This window comes from Lutjanus erythropterus, chromosome 13 (assembly GCF_056507025.1).
Source record: "Lutjanus erythropterus isolate fLutEry1 chromosome 13, fLutEry1.hap2, whole genome shotgun sequence".
NCBI lineage: Eukaryota > Metazoa > Chordata > Actinopteri > Lutjaniformes > Lutjanidae > Lutjanus > Lutjanus erythropterus.
The window spans coordinates 562,675-584,160 of record NC_139329.1 but is presented as its reverse complement, the minus strand read 5'-3'; the positions used below and the strand labels follow the sequence as shown (position 1 = coordinate 584,160).

At 40.9% G+C, this 21,486-nt stretch overlaps 1 pseudogene; it reads left to right on the top strand.

Annotated features, from left to right (window-relative positions):
* The first annotated feature begins 1,785 nt into the window (after positions 1–1,785).
* Positions 1,786–21,087, top strand: LOC146315959 (uncharacterized; annotated as a pseudogene).
* The last annotated feature ends 399 nt before the right edge of the window (positions 21,088–21,486 follow it).

The following is a 21,486-nucleotide window of genomic DNA, read 5'->3' as shown; positions in this document are numbered from 1 at the left end:
AAGACGGCAAAGGTGGATTTGGACACACCTTGAATAAATTAAATCCATTGCGCCTCGCACTTGCCACTTGCGCTTTCAATCAGCGTAAGATAGGGCCCCTGGTGTAAATGCATTAAAGAGCCTTTTGAGATGGATGTTAATATTCAACAATGAGAATGAAGCTATGGAGAGGTACATTCACAACACTTTGGTTGCTGGTACTGTAAGCCATTTTCCATTACGATGGATGCTCTGAGAGCATGCATTGATTTTCATCACCTCCTATGAAGGAAAAATCTTTTCATGTCATAGCTCCAGCATCATCTACCACTGGTGCTTCTTCTAGTGTGACAGGCAAGTAAGTCACAAACTGTTTACTCTTATATCTCCATATGTGTCATGTAGAACATGTTGTGGTTATTTTTATTTTTTTATTATTATACTATTTGTTAGGGATGCACGATATATCGGCATTAATATCGGTATCGGCCGATGTTTGTCATTTTTTAACACATCGGCATCGGTCCGATGTGTAAAACTGGGCCGGTATTAGCAACCGATGTTTATATCCGTCTAGTTGCTATTTGTGTATGTGTGTCGGGAGGGGGAGGGGGAGGGATTGGCCATGCCCTATTTGTTTGGGCACGTGACAGTGTCAGTGACGCAAAGGTAGCACAGGATTGTGAGGTGTTAAACTGAAGAGGAGAAATGTCAGCGGTGTGGTCGTTTTTCACGGTGTCAACAGACAATAATCGAAAAGCAGTATGCAACACTTGCAAAGTCGAGGTGATGCGAGGAGGATGCCGCATCAAGTCATTCAATACGACAAATTTGATTTGTCATTTGAAAAACCGCCATCCAGAAGTCCACAAACAATGGCAGGAAGCTAGCGCTGCGAGCCAGCGGGAAAAGACGAAAGCAACAGCCGCCACTGCAGTTGGGAGCCCAATTCAGCAAGTACTCGACCAAACCAAGAAATTTGCCAAGGGCAGCGCAAAAGCCAGGTCAATAACAAACAAGGTAATGGAAATGAATGCGCTTGACGACCAGCCATTTTCCTTAGTCGAGGACCAAGGATTTCGGCGGTTGATAGAGCATATTGAACCCCGCTACAGCCTTCCAAGTCGGCGCTACTTTTCCGACGTTTCCCTCCCAGCTTTGCACGAAGTTGTGGCCACGCATATCCACAAATTGTTGGACAATGCGACTGACATTAGCTTCACTACGGATATATGGACTTCTGACGTAAGTCAGATGAGTATGTTGAGCCTTACTGCTCAGTGGATTGATGACAACTTTGACATGAAGAGAGCCGTTTTGCATGCACAAGAGTTTGCAGGATCGCATACGGGGGCTGCCATCGCTAGTGCATTTGACTGCATGTTTACTCAATGGAAAATGAAAAAAGACGATGTGCATGTTGTGCTTCGTGACAATGCACAGAATATGCAGAAGGCAATGGACGAGTGTGACGTTAAAAGCCTGGGCTGCATGGCTCATACGCTGCAGCTAGCAGTGCATGATGGAATGTTAAGCCAGCGAAGCATCTCTGACTGTGTGGCTATAGGAAGGAAAAAAGTCGGACATTTTCGCCACTCTCAACTGGCCACCTCTTGGCTGAGAGACATACAGCAAGAGTTAGGCATGAAAACCAAGATGCTACAACAAGATGTCACAACCAGATGGAATAGTACTTTTTACATGATGAAAAGTCTACTGGATCAGAAGCGTGCACTTGGTGTGTATGGAGCAGATCATGAGCTGCCTGCTTGTTTCAGTGCATATCAGTGGGGCCTTGTTGAAAACATGACCACCCTTCTCACTCCTTTTGAGCAATTAACAAGAGAGATCAGCTCACATTTGGCTACTACTGCGGACGTGATTCCCTCTGTTGTGGCACTGAAACGTTTGCTGAGCAAGGCAGCTGACACCGACAGTGGGGTTCGCACAGCAAAGGACACTCTATTGGAAGCTGTAAACGAGCGATTTGGAAGTGCTTTCTCCGAGCCGCTTTACTACCTGTCAACGATCCTTGACCCTAGGTACAAAGACTGTTATTTTGACCCAGTCACAAAGCAGGAGGCGGTAAATATGCTCCAGAAGCAAGTGGACAAAATGATTCGCAGCGACAGACCTATGGAGACACCGGACACAGATGAACCACAAGAGAAGAAGATAAGAACAAGTAACGAGGGTGGAAAGTCGCTACTTGACATGCATGATGAAATTCTGGAGGAAAGGTCAATCATGGAACAGCAGGCAGGCCTGACGAGCCACACAAGTGTGCAGGTATAGTATTTACTTACTTACTACTTACTAAAATAATAGATTTACTTAAATGAAAAAACTAATTGTTATTAAATTAAAATTGATATAAAACCTTATTTAATAATGCTTCTCTGCCCTCTTGAGGTCAAGCTTTAGCACTGGTCACCTGCTCAGAGCGAAGTTCAACAGAGCTCTTAAGAGGAGGACAGTGTTGTAATGTCCAGATTGCTGGTAATTTATCAGACATACATAGTAATACACTCGTCTACATTCCTGTAGGTGCATGGCTATCTGAGTGAGCCCCCCATCCCCAGAAATGAGAGTCCACTACAGTATTGGAAAAGCAACATGTCTCGCTTTCCTGCCCTGGCCAAAGCAGCACGCAAGTACCTTTCGGCCCCATGTACAAGTGTGGACAGCGAACGTCTCTTCTCTGCTGCATCACATATTGTTGATGAAAAGAGAAACAGGATCCAGTGCGAGAAAGCAGAAATGCTTCTCTTTGTCAAAAAAAACCTGCCTTTGCTGATGAAGTAGGACTAAACTATAACGTGCAGTGTCAGGTGGAAACACTGTTTCAGTGTTTGGGACATTTACTTTAAGTACATTGTGGCTGCTTTAAGTTGGAAAATGTACAAAGACTACCATGTCTTTTGAGTTCCAGTTGTGTCACAGTTCTAATATTTTGATTTAGCATTTTTAGATGGGACTTGAATGACTTGCACTGATGTGCACTTGTATAGTGTTTTTTATGTTTGCTTGGTGTAAACATTGTTTCAATGTTGGGACATTTACTTGAAAATTACAGTGCAAGCTGGAAAATGTGCACTGAGAGTCAGGGCATGTTTTTGATATTTCTGATTTAGCCTTTTTCACAGATTTGAGTTTAAATGGAGTGGACTTGACCTTAAAACATGTTCTTCAATTTAATAAATGCCTGGTTGCCATGAATGGCATGAACTGGCAAGTTTGATAATGATTAGGTAACTTTGTCAGGATATTATTTTTTATTTATGATCCTTATTGTTACCCAAACTCTCTCACAGGAGTTTTGTGAGTTGAGGGAGTTAAACTGCACTTTAATTTAGTTACACACTTGCTACAAGTTGCAAAGGTTGCTAAAAAAGTAACACTGTTGGTTACTTGTGTTTTATGGCCCTGTAACGTTCTAATTTGGAAGTAAAACACGTTTTGAAAATAAAGGAAGACATTCAGAAATTCAGTCTGCACGATTTTCAGTCTGTACAAAATGTTATCATCTCAGAAACTTTTTAAAATATATAATCGATATCGGCAAATATCGGTTATAACAGCAATATTAATATCGGATATCGGTATCGGTCAGAATTTTCACATCGGTGCATCCCTACTATTTGTTATTGTTTTGCCTATACAGTCATCATAATGATGTCAGATATAGTCATAAAGTGACTATATCTGACATCAGGATAAGGTAACCATTGCTGACTAAAAGTATGTAAGTTTCCATTACAATAAAATAAAATAAAAAAACTGATTTCATTAAATAGCTCCTTATCTCTAAATGAAGGTCACTGATAAGTTGAATCATCAGGTGTGGGTTTTTTTTGAATGAAAATCTGCATACTCTAACATCTTCATGGAATATAGTTGAATACTCCTGTATGACATTACTATGTATATTTTGTTTCACTCCTAAAGGCAGCAAAGGTAGAAGGACAGTCCATTCTCCTCAACTAGCTGAAAGACACTGTAAACCATTTGGGATGCCACGATGGAGAAACCTTGGACCAGATGACCCCAGAAGGTTTAGTTTAGTGACCCTCATACATGGACCCACCACATCAGAACTGGTGCAGACAGAAGTCAGGAAAGGTCTACGTAAGTGACACACTTTATTGTGGAATATTAACCTGCCCTGTAAATCATACTCTTGTGTGAAATATTATGTTGACCATACTGTATAAATCTCCTGCTTACCCCACAGCCCACAGACCCTTCAATAAAGGACAAACTGATTGTCTGTTAGTACGGACAATGATAGCAGAAAAGGTATAAAGAGACAATGGAATTTAGCGTAAAATCGAAAAGGCCAGACTACTGCAGCACTGCAAAAGTCCATAGTACCCATATCAATGCATGCATCTATCCACAAATAGGTGGCAAAACACTCAGCAGACAGGCCCAAAGCATATCTTAACATGATCATCTGCTGAAACTGATTTCTATTGCACACAGAAGCAGTTAATCTTAATGGTGTTGTGCCAGTAGCCCTTTCTGGCAGAAATCTTGCCACTAAAAACATGATTTGTTTCCCCCCTCTAATTTACAGCACAGAGCAGGTAAAATAATGCAGATGATAAGTAAGAATATAAGACCAAACACATATACAACAGGACATGACATTATGTTTATTGCACATTATGACTGTTTGATCTAGATTAATGCAGCTGTTATGATATAAAATGTATATTAACTGAGTGATTCAGTTTTTGGTGGACTAACGTTATCACTTTTTGGCACGACACAAGTCAGCATCAGCACCTACAGTCCCAGAATGTTTTCCAGTAGTAGTTATACGGTACAGTAGTGGCACGAGTAGCAGTATTGACAGGCTATTGACATGTTAAGCTAACAAACCTTAACTTTAGCTTACTGGATTTATATGTATTTCAGCAAATGTTAGTTTGCGGTTTGTCTTCGTACCTGTAGATGTTTCTTTAAGTTGGACATCGAGTCCCTGGATGATGACAGTATTTTGACAGCTGGGAGGCATATTTTGATTTTGTTCTCCTTTTCTGATTTAAACTCAAAATGATGCTGGAGTTTCCATCCAGTGGCCATAATGATGAACACCCTTAGCTTACATTATATTTACACACAGATCGAGGCTACGCATCTGGTCATTTCACATGTTGATTTGTTGCGGTGTTGTGTCAAAAATGTGTGCACACTGTGCAAGTGTCTGCTGCATTGTAGTATATCCCGTTAGATTTTAACCCATTACTCCCCAAGCCTGCTTGTTGAGTACAGTGAGGTAATATTTACATATAAGGTCTGGGAAAATTGTTGAATATTTCATATGACTTTATTGCTGAGTATATTGACCTCTGAGTTTTTTGTTGTCATGAAGCTTCCATAGACCTGTAACAAATTAACAGGAAGTGGAATTTTGTGAAGGGTGTTGTGAAGGGTCCTGTTGAGTAACTAAATAAGTGGACAGCATGGTTCTTTTACCATTGGCCTTGACACCGAGCCAAATCAATGTGTATATCAGTCTCATGTCATCCATAGGATATGGTTATATGCAAAAGTAAGTTGTATTTAAGATGTTAAAAACTATTACAACTAAAGATAGCTACTACACTGTAATCACAACATTAGAGACAAGTCTGAAAAATTTTGAGCCACTGTGTGTAAATGATGATCCAGTTGTGTGGAGTGGTGTTCAGCACCTGTTACCTGTACCATTTTGCAGCTTAACTGCATTACATTGCAAAATGTGTCTTAGTGAGTAAAAACGTGTTTAAAATTTTGCCACAAGAGTGAATGATTTGATAAGTGGGTTTAGGACACTAGGCATCGAGTTCAGACTTACACTACACTACACTACAGAGATCTGACAACTCAGACAGGTTGGAAACACACCAAACCATTAAACATACATAATCTGGAGAGAAAACAAATATGAACAGTAAAAGAAATTGTGCACACAGGACATTTCAAGTGGATTAACTTCAGATGGACCTCCAATTTCTTTCAAACCTGTCTTTTAGTGGAGTATGTTCTTATTCCAGTATTATTCCAGTCTTTTTCCATAATGCAATTGCTTTGAGCTTTTGTGGAGCATTTGCAGTCACTGACTGCCATTTTCCTTCCATTCATCATTCTTTTCAATGTATTTATTACCGTCTTTGTCTCTGCATTTCTTCTCTCTACTTCCCCTCCTCTCTCTTGCCCTGTCTCACTTCCTACGTATAGAACAGGCTGTAGTGGTTTGGACAAATGCAGAGAAGGATTCAGCCTTAGAAAATGAGATTTGCAGGGCGATGCCAGCTTTTTCTGTATGTTTGTGCACGTGTGTCTGTGTTGTTAGCTAGACAACAGAAAGAGGAGAGCTGACCTCTGGGAAATGAGCCTCTGTCAGGGCAGGTTGGCCAATTTTCTCAAGAAAGAATTGTGTTTGTGTTTGCGTGTGTGTGTGTGTGTGTGTGTGTGTGTGTGTGTGTGTGTGTGTGTGTGTGTGTGAGAGAGAGAGAGAGAGAGAGGGAGAGGGAGAGAGAGAGAGAGAGAGAGAGAGAGAGAGAGAGAGAGAGAGAGAGCAATGACCAATGATAAAAAGCAGTGTTAGGGATGAAGAAAATAGGAAAAAGGGAAATCAACAGGAAGAGAAGAAGTGATGAAGTTGTAAATCTGACCCAGGCTCTGAGACAGGGACAGAGAACAGGAGGTGTCAACATTCACATGTTACATGGGGCTTGGGTGAGATGAGGAGAATAGCAAGGAGGGGTGCCTATCTTTTCTTCAGAAAATTTCCTGGTAATTGCACATTAGAAATGGTATGGTATGGTAGTGCATCTAGACCAGGGGTCTGCAAACTTTACTTTCACAAGAGCCCCCCCCCCAAAAAAAAAATAAATAAATAAATAAATAAATAAAAGAAAGGAAAAAGAAAAGAAAATCCTGCACCCATAACTAATGAATTTTCTCTTTTCTCTGAGGACTTTTTAATTTTTTTGATTTGGCATCCATAGTGAGCTTATGTGAGCTCAAGAACACACCATCAACAAGCTGACAAAGTATTTTTGGGTGTAGAATGTAATAATAATTCATTCATTCATTCATTTTCTGTAACTGCTTTTTCTGTAAGGGTCGCGGGCTGCTGGAGCCTATCCCAGCTGACATTGGGTGAGAGGCAGGGTTCACCCTGGACAAGTCGCCAGTTCATCGCACAGCTAACACATAGACAGACAACCACTCACACTCACATTCACACCTACAGACAATTTAGAGTCACCAATTAACCGAGCATGAATGTCTTTGGACTGTGGGAGGAGAACCCGGAGAGAACCCATGCATACACGGGGAGAACATGCAAACTCCGCACAGAAAGGCCCTGCCCCAGCTGGGGAGCAGGGGGATTGAACTCAGGACCTTCTTGCTGTGAGGCGGCAGTGCTACGTAATAATCAAAAAAATAAAAATAATCAATTAAAAAAAAAAAATAGCTGCTGAAAAAATTTTGCTGACCTATAATCTTAAATAAACTTGAATCTTTGGCTTTTAGAATTACAAACAATTTTATTCAAGTTTATCCAAAGAAGAGAAGTTAATTATCTCAATTAGGTAAAACCTTTCTCAGAACTTGGGTTTTCTCAACTTATTTTTTTTCCTAATTTTTACAATTTAGATCTACAACAATGATGAATTAAAATTAAAATGTGAAAAAATAACCGTTATTCATTTCCATTTAATGTTTTGTAAAAGCCACAGGGAGCCATTGGAGAACAGCTAAACAACTCCTGAGCTCTAGGTTGTAGACCCCTGGTCTAGGCTGTTCAAATTTAATCAATACATTGATGCATCAAGTTTATGTCCAAATCTGACTGTACTTTACATCAGAAAAAAGTCAGAGGTAACATGATGTAGTTACTTGTTCAGTCCTGTTACATGTACATGTGTTCTGTGAAAATTCTCACCATTTCCCGGTCACTTCTCTTAAAGCCTGTGTGATGGAAAAAATTCAGGGATGCATTTGCTGTTTTGGTGCGATCTTCAGCTGTCCAGTCAGTATGCCTGTATGTCCCTGTGCTCTTAGTGAGATGTCAGAGAAATAAGCCTCTGTCAAAGCAGCCAGGCCAATTTGCTCAGAGCACAACAGAGTGTGTGTGTGTGTGTGTGTGTGTGTGTGTGTGTGTGTGTGTGTGTGTATTATTTATCCAGTATTACACATTGGCGATTTAGACCTTTTTAGATTTGATCAAATAAATATAGACATTATGACAATAAGTAATACACACAGCAAGAAAGTGATTTTGTGAGTAACAAATCAAGTTCAACTTAATCTTGTGAAACAACCCTCTGCTGTGTAATGATAATTAAATCTTTCTTGTACCTTTAAAGGAGGTCATATTAAGCTTTTTGTGATATGTAGTGTTAGGTGCAGTATAGAGTTGGACTTACACATTAAAGATTGTCAGTGTAGCAAAATGAGGTGAACTCCTTGAGAAACTTCTCCAAGAAGTCACAATCTCAGCTCCCAGACTGCTCTGGGCCCCGTTTCCCAGAGCCTTCGTAGCGCTACGTGCGTCGTAAGTTGTATTTTAAGGTCTCCCTTAAGGTTGTCCCAACTCTGGGAAACAGCCCGTAACCTTAAGGGAGACCTTAAAATACAACTTACGACGCACATAGCACTACGAAGGCTCTGGGAAACGGGGAACAGATTATTTCAGTTTCCATTTTTATTGGCTGCAAGATAATGTCAGCTCGCTATGGATATCATAAACAGGTCTCTGCTCCGGGCCCCTAACCTGATGAGCCAGATCGTTTGTTACACACAAGTCATCCTTGGAAACTGTTTGGAAAAAGGCAGGGCCTTTAAAAAATACTTGGCAGGTGATTGGAAGGATTGTCTGTCCTTCACCATCTATCAGCCAGTTCCTCCAGGATTTCACAGGCCTTTTTGGTGATTGTTGCAGCCTAAAATACCTGGTTTCACAGCACCTTTTCTAAATAATTGTAATGCATGTCACAGTGCTTTTGGGCCTTCAAACTTTCAACATGCTCCAGTTCTTATATAACCAGTGCTATGGCAACATCTATGCTAACCTCCACAGTAGCTGCCGTTTTCAAACATTTTGATGTATCAAATTCAATGTTTGTAAAATATTGTAAGATAACTGGGTTACGCTTAAGCTAACCCTAACCATATCTAACCATACCTAACCTAAACATATGATCATTTTATGCTTATTCTTAGTCTTTTATTGAGCATTTTGAAGTCCCATACATCTATTTTCCCTTCCTCTTCCTCCCTCTCTAATTTGTACTCCCATCATCACTTCTTACTGCTCTTTTTGGCAGTGAAGAATAGCGGTGATGAGGGTCTCCTCAGAAGACAGTGAGATGAGACTGTAACATGACCGTGCCCTAACAGGAATCCAGAAACTACATCCAGAACTGCACACGCATACACACTCTGTAAACACACACATACTATACATTTAGCATACATTTAGCATACATTTAGATGACTGCATATTAATCATAGGCTAATTAATTCCCTGTCACACACAGACAGAACTTCACATGCACTGTGTACATACACATTTTCAAACATAAGAGCACAGAGACACACACTCAACAGCCCCCATGAACACTGTAATGGATCCACCTAATCAATATTCAGATCTCTACCACTATCTGGCTGGTCAGAAATGAAGAAGAAAGAGATGGAGCAGAGGGAGCGGTTTTATCTTGATACCACTCCTCTCCTGGGGATTAGAGCTGTGACGTGACGCCATTGTGAGTGCCTGTCAGACTGTAACAGAGAAATACAGCTCCAAGTGGCTCCACTGTGGCCTGAGAGGAGTGATGGAGACTGTGGTTCTCTCAAGAGTATGAGGTCTAAAGATGAGAAGAGAGGGTGAAGGAAAACAGGAAATAAATGATACAGCAAAGGGAGGAAGGAATAAGAGCAGAAAAGATTACACAATAGAAGACAACAAAATAGAAAAATGAGAGCATCATTGGATCGTGGCTTAAACCGTATTATTAAACAGATTTACATTTATATATAGCTCTTCTACTCCAGTGACTACTAGTGTCACATAGGTCTGGCTCCATGCATACATATTCTGTTATAGAGAAAAAAAAAATGCCCTCCTGATTTCTTTAAACCAATCACAAATGTCTTGAACGGCACTAAACTGTGTCAAGATAGAACTTATTTTGGTGAAACATTTGCTCGTTGGGAGGCGAGCTCTGGTATTAAAATGTCTACATCACTGGTAACAGCTGTCAGCGTTTACTAAGAGTAAGCGATTACTGAACCGCTTTTACAACTAGCTGTCATGCACACATACAGCCATTGGGTGCAACTTGGGGATTCAGTATCTTGCTTAAGGACTCTTCCACATGTGGGCTTTACGAGCTGGGAATCAAACCTACAATCATCTGATTACTGGATGACCTAGTCTACCTGCGTTACAATTGGCTGAACTGAAAGTCTGAAGATGTTGTAAGACAGTCACCTGTCATATTACAAAGACCGATAAAGTCCCCATCAGGAGCAGGAGTGGGCGACCAGGTTAAACTTGTGACTTCTATACAGGAAACTGGAGTTCATATTGTTATAATTGTTGATTTTATGTTTTGACTTGAATTATTGCCTTTTTAAATTATTTTTCTTTTCTGTTTTCTGTTGCAGATTAGTTAGGTAATCAGATTTGTTATCAAGCCAACAGAAATACATGTATCTGGATTTGATGCCCTTAAAAGAACAAGTGGAAATGGGACTGAGGAATGCAGCAACACAATACTAAAAATAAATTAGAACAAGATTAGACAAATGTTGAGAAAATTTAAATAATTCACTTAAACACACAAAACAAATGGTTAAACTACAGTGTTACCTTTGAGTTTATTACACTTTCTCTCATCCCAACTTTTTTTCTCCCTTTATTCACCAATTAGTACATACTGTACCATCCCTTATCAATGAAGCTATGAGACGTGAACTCGGTTTGCCGGCTATTTATTGCTGAACTTTAACACAGGCTACTGTGGGCCGTAGCCAACGCCAAAATAAAAAAAAAAAAAACCTGCCCGCTTTTTCAAGGTGTTCTCTGCACTTTTTCTTCAACAACTTCCCGCCCGTCAGCTTACCCCCCCCCACACACACACACATGAATAGCAGGAACAACAACAACCCTCCCCCACTGAGCCTCTGCCAATCACAGGTGGGTATCTCATACAGATCACCGTCATAGGTGCTGATCTTGACTGACAGGCTTCACAGCGTCTCAGGCATGCAACTTCGCTGAAATAACACATTCACAGACACTAAGGAAAATTCAGTAGTAACCATAACATAACAAAACGTTTGACTGTAGCTGAACATAACCATACAGTTAACATCACATCACTCAGTCTGTTACAATACACACATAGACAATACAAATATACTAACAATACATAACAATCCATGATACCAAAACAATAATGGACACAGATAGATAAAAGGTGGCAGTGAGGAAAAGAAAACATGTATAAAAGTAAAATCAACAAATCAACAAAATAGAGAAATTAAATAAGTAAGTACCATGGACCATGTTTTGGGTTACAGTAACTACATTACCTTACGTCCATCACGTGATGTTAATAAAGCAACTTGGAACAAGAAAGTCCCATGACAAAACTCATATGCCACTGAAGCCATGGGACTTCACGGGACCTTTGTCTTGTGAGTACAAGACAAAAGTCCTATGGTGAAAGTCAAGTGATACATGTAAGGTTATGTACCTTCAAACTTTTCATCATCTTTTGGGTTTTCATATGGGGGAAAAAGCCCTGGTCTCCTGGGTGACAGTCCTGTGTTTGTTTGAGCCTTGCACCCACCCCACCTGTGGAGCAGTGATAAAACATTGGTATGTGACAAGTTGGGAATGAGAACAGACACATGATATGTTTCATAGAACTAAGTTGGAGAGATGGAATTAGCCAGTGGATCAACAGTTCTGTTGAAGACCGACAAAGACAGAAGACATCGGCTGAGTTTTTCTTTTCCTCTTCCTGCTCTTTACTCTTTCTTACCAGTCCTTCTCCCTCCAATTTTCTCCTTCTCTCTATCCCCTACCATCCCTCTCACCCTCTCCGACCCTGAACCCCTCTCAGCTCCGTTGACTTTGTAACTTATAGAGAAGATAATTCAATTTCATGTTCCATTGGCTCAGCTGACAGACAGTCCGAAATAAGCTGTGGTATCCAACTGCCTCAGGAAGGATTTTCTTTCCCCCGTTCTCTCTTCTCTCTTTTCTCAGACCACTTTTCTTTCTCTCAGTTCTTTGCCTGTTCCTTTGCTCTCTCTCTCTGCTTCTAGCTCATGGTCCCAGTCAGCCTCTCCTCTTCATACCCCCTTTTGTTTTCACACCTCAAAAACATGTCTCTCTCCATCTCCTGGGGTCTTTACTGCACTGTCCATCTGTCTTGCATAAACTTTATGTCTGCAAAAAGTGTGCGTGCTTCTCTGGACTTTGTTTACCCTTGTAAAATTGAAAACCTTTTTACTTAAATATAACACCTATTTAGTTTAAGTTTATTTAAGTTTGGTTAGGAAATATTCCCAGTGTACATCTGAAAAAAACAAAATTAAGATTATACAATGTATTTACTCCTAGTGCAATCACTATTCTCATCAAACATTAATATTCTGCAAATTTACTCTGACACAGCAGTCCAGGTAGTGACTGAGGCTGTGGCTGAGTGGTCATCCACTAATCAGAAGATTGGCAGTTCAATCCCCAGCTCCCTCAAGTCTGTATGCCAAAGTGAGAACCCCAAACTACTCTGAAAGACATGGCCTTAGTGTATGAATGAGTTAAGTTCAAAGGAGTAGAGGCACCTGCCATTAGTTTGTGTGAATGGGTGAATGTAACATGTAGTGTAAAAACACTTACACATATTGTAAAAGCACTATGATAAGCTTTTCACAGCTCTGATTGAACAGAATATTTTGAATATTGCAGGTGAGTTTAATTTGCTGCAGAGATATAGCAAATTGCATTTAAGACCACTTCCAATGAAAATCAGTTTTAACGTTGTTAACATGTCCATTTGATGTTTCCTGTGATATAAGACATGTCAGGAGTGAAATAAGCAGTAAACACCATGTCTGAGCATTTCTTGCTTTAATGGGGGTGGGGATGTTTAATCGTATAGTTGACTAATTGCACATATCCCTAGTGTGGACAAGGCGGGAACTAGTTGTATATTCATGAACTTTAACATGAACTTAAAAGAAACATGCATGTTTCAAATAGTATCCCTGGCATTAGGAATAGAATATGTAATTTTATTTTATATTCACTTTATTATTATGTATATTACAACTGTGCAAGTACCTTCCACAGTGTAGCCTTACTAAAATTAACCAGAAATAAGGAAAAGAAAACAAAACTTTGTAACAGTGGTTGTTGATGTTCTTCTCTGGATAGTGACTTGCATCTATCAGTGAGTTTGCTGTTGTTCTCACCTGTCTGAATGAAATTCTGTGTCTTGTGCACAATGAATTCCTCAACTATTTGCCCCATACTGTGAGTTCAATGCAGCGTGTTTCATTAGGCTGTAAGTACATTTTTAGTTCTAACTAAAAATTTACTTATATACATTTTATCTTGTGGCAAAGTTCAGAGTTTGATTTTTTTTTTGGGGGGGGGGGGGTATTTGGGTTTTGGACTGTTGGTTGGACAAAAGAAGCAATTTGATGATGTAACACTGGGCTCTCGGACATTTTGTTTGACTGTGTATAGCATAAACGATTAACTGATTAATCATGAAAAAATTGGCAGATTAATTAAGTGTTTAATTATGTGTTTATCAAACTTTATTAGCTCCTTAGCTTTATTAGCTCCTCCACCTAGCTCAGGTGGGCCAGCAGAAATGGGAAGCTTCACAGCTAGACTGAATCGGTTCACCTCCGCTCTCTACTGCACCATCTCTCTCCCCCGTTCCTAAGCCAGCAGAGTTAATAATGATGAAGATGATAATAATTAATTTATTAATTTGGCATTAATGTGAAAAGTCATGCACTCGCGTGTGTGTCTTTGAAGTTAATCTCACTAATAAGTACAACAGTACTATTATTATAACAATAAGCCCAATAAATCTCAGCAGACCTGCAAACGAGATCACAGCTGTCTGATAGTCTTTATCAGATGAGTCAGCATGACAGCTGGAGCAGCTGTAGTGTTTATGTCTGCATGTTTGTTATGATCCAGAAAACAATGTTTAAACAATTATGATCTATAACATATAAAATATACAAGACACTATATTTGACCGCACAAGTCCGGCCCAACCTGAGAGAAAAAGCTCTGTGTGCTTCTATCAGAGCTGGTTGGATATATCTGTGCGTAATTTTGCGCACTTCAAACTTAAGAAACTCTCTCTGATTATTTCGCAGAGGGTCAGAGGAGCGAGGATGGGAGGAGGAGATGATGATTAGGTGCGAGAGGAGAAGAAGGAGGAGCACAGACAGCTGCGTATCTGTGCCTCCACCTGGCTCAGGTGGGCCAGCGGAACCAGGAAATCTTTGTGGCTGGACTGGATCGGTTCGCCTCACCTCTCTACTGCACCATCTCTCTCCCCCGATCCTCAGCCAGCAGAGTTAATGATGATCATGATGATAATAATTAATGATAAAATACAGCATACTTTCAGCGTGCTTCAGGTTAAAATATAAGCAGTTACATATCTGCATGACATTTGCGGTTCATTTATTGTATTGTTTTTTGCAGGTGCTAATGTAAAATAAATTATTTACACAAAAGCTGTTTTGGAGACGTCCTGTTGTCTCCATATATTGCATGCTCTCACACTTTCACTCCTCGAACGAGGAGATCTGTCTCCTTGCTTTGAAAATCTTTTCTCTTTGTTTCCTCCTGGTAAATCCGACGTTATGCTGCCACTGCTTGTGCTGCTGGCGCACCTGCCTCTTCAAAGGTGATGGGAGCTGACTTTCAGATTGGTTTATTGCATGTTCGGCCTAAACTTGTGAATTAATGAGAGCACTTGGGCACATCTGATAGGTGTATCCTGCTTTAGGGCGGGTCAGGGTAAAATATCACTCCCTGACACAAAATGGCAAAGGTGGATTTGGACACACCTTGAATAAATTAAATCCATTGCGCCTCATGCTTGCCACTTGCACTTTAGATCAGTGTAAGATAGGGCCCATTGTCTTTACTCAGATTATTTTTACAGTACAGAGTACAGAGGACTGATAGAGAGCTGAACATTATGATGTGACAAAATTTCACATTAATATCTAAAAGAAAAGTGATGATATTTTATATCAAAAAGGTTAAAAAGCAACTTTATTGTGACAATTAGCATATGACATTTTGAGTTATGACCAAAAATGTGTTTGTGAGGTCACAGTGACCTCTGACCTCCAAATTCAATTCATCCTTGAGTCTTGAGGTCTCACATTCACAAGATTGGGTCACAGTGACCTTGAATTTTGACTTTTGACCTCCAAAATCAAGTTAGTTCAGTCTTGAGTTCAGGTGGACATCTGTACCAACTGCTGCTGCACTGGAACTGGTCATTGCTGCAACTCAGCAACCACGGACCATTGCAGCTCTGGAACTGAGCACTGTGGTTACTTGGGAACAGAAGACAGTTGCAGCTCAGCAGCTGTCATCCAGGCTGCTATTTGGGAACCAGGAACAGGCGGGTGGTGGCTGAACCACAAACTCTGAACAAGGTGAGGTGTAGGCTGACTCAGCAACAAATGTGCCTTCAGCCAACCCACGGGCTGAATAACCATGACTCAATGAGCCTCGCTTCTTGTGGCGGTCTTGAGAGCTTGCTGAATCCCTGAGAAACAGGGTTACTGAGAATTGTAAGTGGTGGAATTATAGAGTAATTTTAGCTATTGTTCATATAATCTTTAGTAGAGCAACTTTTTAAGCATTTATTCAAGTTTTCCTATCCTTTAAAAAGAAATTAAAAAGCGAGTTCTTCGCTGACTATCTTATTAATTGTACAGGCAATTAGTATATTTTGGTTTAGAAAAGACTTTTTTTCTTCTTCCCTTGAAAAAACACAATCATTATGGGGCCATAAAACCTATTTGCTTGAATTCTCCTTCCCTCCTCCATCTTCTTGAGGTTGTTCACATGTGGGTAGATGCATCTTTTTTCCTCACACTTTTAATTTCCTCTTCTCTATGCTCTTCCCACATTGTTGTGTGTTACCAAATGAAGAAAAAAACAAATGTGTTCCTTCTTCTGTTTTAATGTTCTTTTGTTCACCCACTGTCCTTTGTCACTTTCTCACACTTTTCTCCCTATGAATCATTTAAGTGAAGGTTGGGTTTATCACAGTAAGGGATTTGAAGCAGTTGCAAGAGTGCATGGTTTACTGGAAGACAAGATGATTGCTACTTAATGTTCTATATTCCATGGTAAGGGGCTATGTGTAGTATAACATCAATAAGTGACTAGCACATTAAATGTCATGAAAAATTATGACGGGGCCAAACAGTCCTTCTCTGCTCATCATGCCCCCCTCCCCCTTTCCCCAGTCTCACAGATTCCACAATGATGACCATGTGCATGGAAAGCGTTTTGCCAAAGGATTAAAGACTCTTCACCATGCACTGCTGGGTAAAGGAGCATGATTCTATTTATTTAATTTATTAATTCACTACATTGTTTTAAAATGTCATTTGTAAAAAACCCTACACTATGACATAGTAATGCACAAATGTTTTGTTAACAAGGCTTAATGTATTTAATAATTATAATCATATTTATATAAATATAAATAATTAGCCTGTATTACTGGGTAGTAAAAGTAACCTACACCTTCAATTAACAAGTCATGAAGTTGTGCTGAAAAAAAGATACCAACCATGGGCATGTTAAACATTTTTTATGTGGTATATGAAGGCAGAATCAAAAGTATTCAAAAACAGCCAAAATAGGCTCAGACTCCTAAGGGTTAAAATGCCAGTGTCTAAAGGCTGTATTTGTGTGTAAAAGCTGATTTGGCTTTGCTGAAAAATACTGTTAATGTGCATTTTAGGCAAGAATAAGTAGTCAGAGACCATACTGATTTTCTGGCTAATGATGATAATGGTGGTGATGAGTATCTAATGCTCCACTTCTGATTTCCAAGAGTCTTCTTTGAATTGTGCCCTGAACCAGGCCCCGTATTTGAATGTTCCACTAACCAAAACCAAGCCATCCCCATCCATCTGCAAGTGTTGGCAATGACATTTTAGTGGTAGCTTCAAAGACGAATAAAATGATCTAAATTGGCTTTTATTTTGAAATGCTTGTGTGGCGTGAGTGCGCTTCCTCCTGTCACAATTGATTGACGTGAATGACGTTTGCAGTCGCTGCCTCTTCTGCTGAGGTGACTGAGACACGCCCATGGCAGGTTGAGTGAATGGGGATTTTCATTTTGTTCATGAAACGCAGTTGATGGAGGAAAACACTGGAGTCACCAAATGAGCACTAAAATGCGTAAGGTTGACGCTGAATGTCGAGTGTTTAATAAGTCATGGACTGTTAAGTTTTTTTTCATGGAGGTCAGCAATAAGGCTGTGTGCTGCTGTGTAGAAAACAGTATTATTTTTATTTATTGTTCTGTGTGTACAAAACAGTATTATTTTGTCATGCTATTTGTTTTTGGCACTGAGAATCCACAGTGGATTATTAAAAACTTTTGTGCTTTTTTTGGTATATTTTATACCTGGCTGTTATGCAACAGTTCTTGCCAAAGATAAAACAGGTATACAGGATGGGTTGTGTCCACAGCATCCCTGGCGTGCTGCTTTAGATTACCTGTACAGTATTTTGAAAGACTCCTGCATAATTTAATGTTCTTGATAAGATGCTGTTTGGAATGATTTTCAATATAATAAATGCTGAAGATTAAGAGTAAGTGTACAATATGTTTTCTATATTTAATCTTAGCGATAAAATTGAAGTACAGTGTGACAAAAAATTTGTATGGCCCCCGGCAACAATCAGGGCTTCTCATGTGGCCTCTTAGGGAAAATAATTGCCCACCCTTGCTCTAGATGGTGAGGCACCACCTCTGGCTACAAGGGGAGGACAGGACCTGTCTGCTCAGGCTGCCCATGGTGCCATCTTCTATGTTTGGGAAGGATGCAAATAAAATGCTCCTGTGGCCCAAGATGCCTGGTGGTGTGCTTGGGAGACATGGGAATGCTCTGGCAGGGCTGTGAACGGTGTGCCTCCACAGCTTTTTGCTTGCATTTGTGTCAGCTAAACATATGGGAGCGCTCTATGCCGTTTCAGTACATGTGGACTGCTGCTGCTTCCTGCTGGATGGTGCTGAGGTGGTGCTGTGTCTGAACCCTGCATTCCACCCAAAAGTCTGTCTAGTCCCATGCCAGTCAGTCTATTGAGCTGAACCTTTTGCACCCTCCTCAGGATTGTGAAGCAGGGTTGAGTGGGCAGTCACTGCTGTGCTCTGTCAGGGCCTTACAGTGTATCTCCATCGAACACATGCTCACAGAACAACAGACCACTTCTTTATCTATTACAACTGTTCTAACTGTCTTGGGAAACCAGTCTCCAAGGCTCTCCCATCAGGCATACAAGAAACAGGCAGGCCAGCTACAGCAGGGGTATGTGCACATTTCGTGCGGGACATTGTTAGGCCTTACAGCGAAGTACCCTATCAGCATGACTTCAGCATGACATAGCATAAACATATCATGCCTCAGGGACCACAGCTCTTGCAGGAGTGTACTGTGGCTCAAAGTAATGTCTTTTCTTTATTGCTAGCCTTGCAACCTGTCTAGGTGGCCTTCCACTTGTTTATGACTCGGCTAGTGAAGCCTTGGTAGTCCCTTACACCTAGGTGATGGGTGTGTACATTTGGGCATTTTACTTGTTTTCCTGGAGATGGTAAACCGACTTACTGTGACAGCCTTACTTGGGAAGGTCAGAGCAACCTAACAGTGACCTGTTGAACTGGGTAAGGCAGGACGCCGGGTGTGGTGGTCCAGGGCATCAGGACCATAAACGTGGCCCAGTCTTCTATGGAAGCTAGCTTCACACATACAACAGTCCATTTTGGACAACATACAGTTGAACTGACTTTACTATTACTATTGTTGGGGTCCTTCATCTTCTTTCCTTGAGATATAAAGGTAAAACTTTAAATATTAATAGGGTTAAAACAATTATTTTGCTATGTTTCACTAAATATAAGCAAAACAGTCTTGAATAACCACTCACCTTGAACCTTACAGAAAGGTTCAATAATTCAACACTACCTGCCTTTGAACTGATCTACAGTCACAAATTCACATGGACACCAATTATGATATTGTGTATGTGGCTATTGACAATACTGATGATCTACTGGACAGAGTGGATAAGTATAGCAAAATGGACGAGGTTCTCCATGCTGACTTCCCTCTACCTGAGTACTCCCTAGTCTCCCACCTCGCACAGATAAAGAGTGAACAAAATGTTGAAGAGGTTGTGATTGAGCTTGAGAGCTAGCAGGGACTGCAGGGAGTCTTCCATCAGCTCTTACTGCCATGCCTGAGACCAAACCTACTGGTACCCTAGTACCAATACTTTCAAAAGCACTTGCGACTTCAGGACTACTCACTTGATGGTGTAAGGGCACTAAAAAACACTGGGACACAAGCGGGGGGATGTGGATGGAGGATATACCCTGACAATGACAGGTCTTTCATCCAGCATCACCAAGCCTGATACTAGATTTTATAATATGGGCTTTGTATGCATCATGGCTGCAGAGCTGCTTTGTCTTGGAAAACTTGAGAGAGTTGCTCTGTGGCCTTCCCGCCACAAGAAAAATGTCATTCCATGCTGCAAAAACAGGGGTTCGCCGACACTGAAAACTTTTGTGTGCTCTGACAGGACCTGCCATTTGTACTTAGCCTCTTGGAAAAGGCAAGAGGCTAACTCCAGCTGTTTCTTACAGGTAGTCCTGACACTGGGTCAGTTTGGCCAGAGGGAGCCAGAGCCTTTTTCCAGTCTCAGATGTTGTCGACCCAAGTGACAGTAAGGGCCTGTCAGTCCACCTGGCTTGCAACCCATGAAACCAAAAGTCCACCTAATGTTTTCTAGGTTTGGATTGCAGGATCATGTGGGGGTCAGGAGGAACTTCTTTACCTGCCTGGGCATACACAAGGCCTGCAACTTCCAGTCCAATCTAGGTGGTAAATGTTTGGATGTCGACCACACTCTCAGTCCCAGGGAGAGGTGGGTTGCTGACATTCCTGCAGATGTACAATGACTCCCCCCACTGCTACCTTAGCCTGCCCTTCAAACAACCTGTCTCCAGATCCATTGTAACATGTTGCTTGTCCCATCCCAAAAACTCTGGTATCCCAGTGGTGTAGGGCATGCCAGTACATGAGCTACGTGAGGGACCTCCAGGACAGGCTGCTGGCACAGCTTTGTAGCAGGATTAAGCAGGTGGACCTGAAGCAATATTTTGATGAGAAAGCCATAAAGACCCTCCTCAGGACACATGCACTCCTTGTACCGTTTCAGGACCCCGACAGTGGGGAGAATCTCCTGTCCACATTTTGCAGCATCCTGGAAAGGGTCTATGACTCCAGTGAGGGAGTGGGAAGGTATGATGAGGCCTGGAAGGCATTCCAATGTAACCTGGCACTTGAGTAGCTCTTCTTTGGCTGGGCCCTATCACCACAAGCTCGGGGACTTGTTCAGTTAGTGAAGGAAATCTGACCCATCAAAGGGGATTTCTGGGACTGGTGTGCCATCCAAGTGTCAGCTCAGAGGAACACACCACCCCACCCCCACTCTATCACTGGACCAAAAGTGAACTGTAGACACTGAGGACCCAGTAGATCTGGCCTCTGTGCCAGACATTACAGGCAGGCCCAGCAGTGATAGGATCTGCACTCATTTGGGTGCTCCTGGGGGTTGCTGCTTTACAATTGCAGCAAATCTTGGATAAAGCAAGAGGAAGATCTGATCAATACAGACCCACAGCTACCTCACAAGGAGGCATATACTCTGTACCTGACTTAGTGTCTGCCTACAAAACTTCTCTGCATTCAGGAGAAAGAGGCAAAGGCTCACTGACATAAATATAATAAACATGTTTTTTTTATAGCTCTTTTTTTGTCAGACAGTACAACAAGATATTTCTCATTTTAAAAACTTGTTTAAACTCTAATCCTAACCTAACCTCAAATCACTGAGGTTTGATTGTTCTAATATATATACATAGCTTGTGAAGGTGAACTGAATGAATGTTTCAGCTTAATATCATGACTTTGAAAACACCAAATGACTTCTTTTAATTAATTTTGTTAATTTATAATGTCAAGAATTGTAACAAAAGGGTACATCTTAATGCTAATGATGTGATAAATAGAACTCCACTCCCTTTTACTCCATATAGAGACAGCTGTATAAGCTGAGCTTTACATTCACAGTAGTTTGCTTAGCAATGGCCATTGTGTACTGAAGACATCTTATTCGTT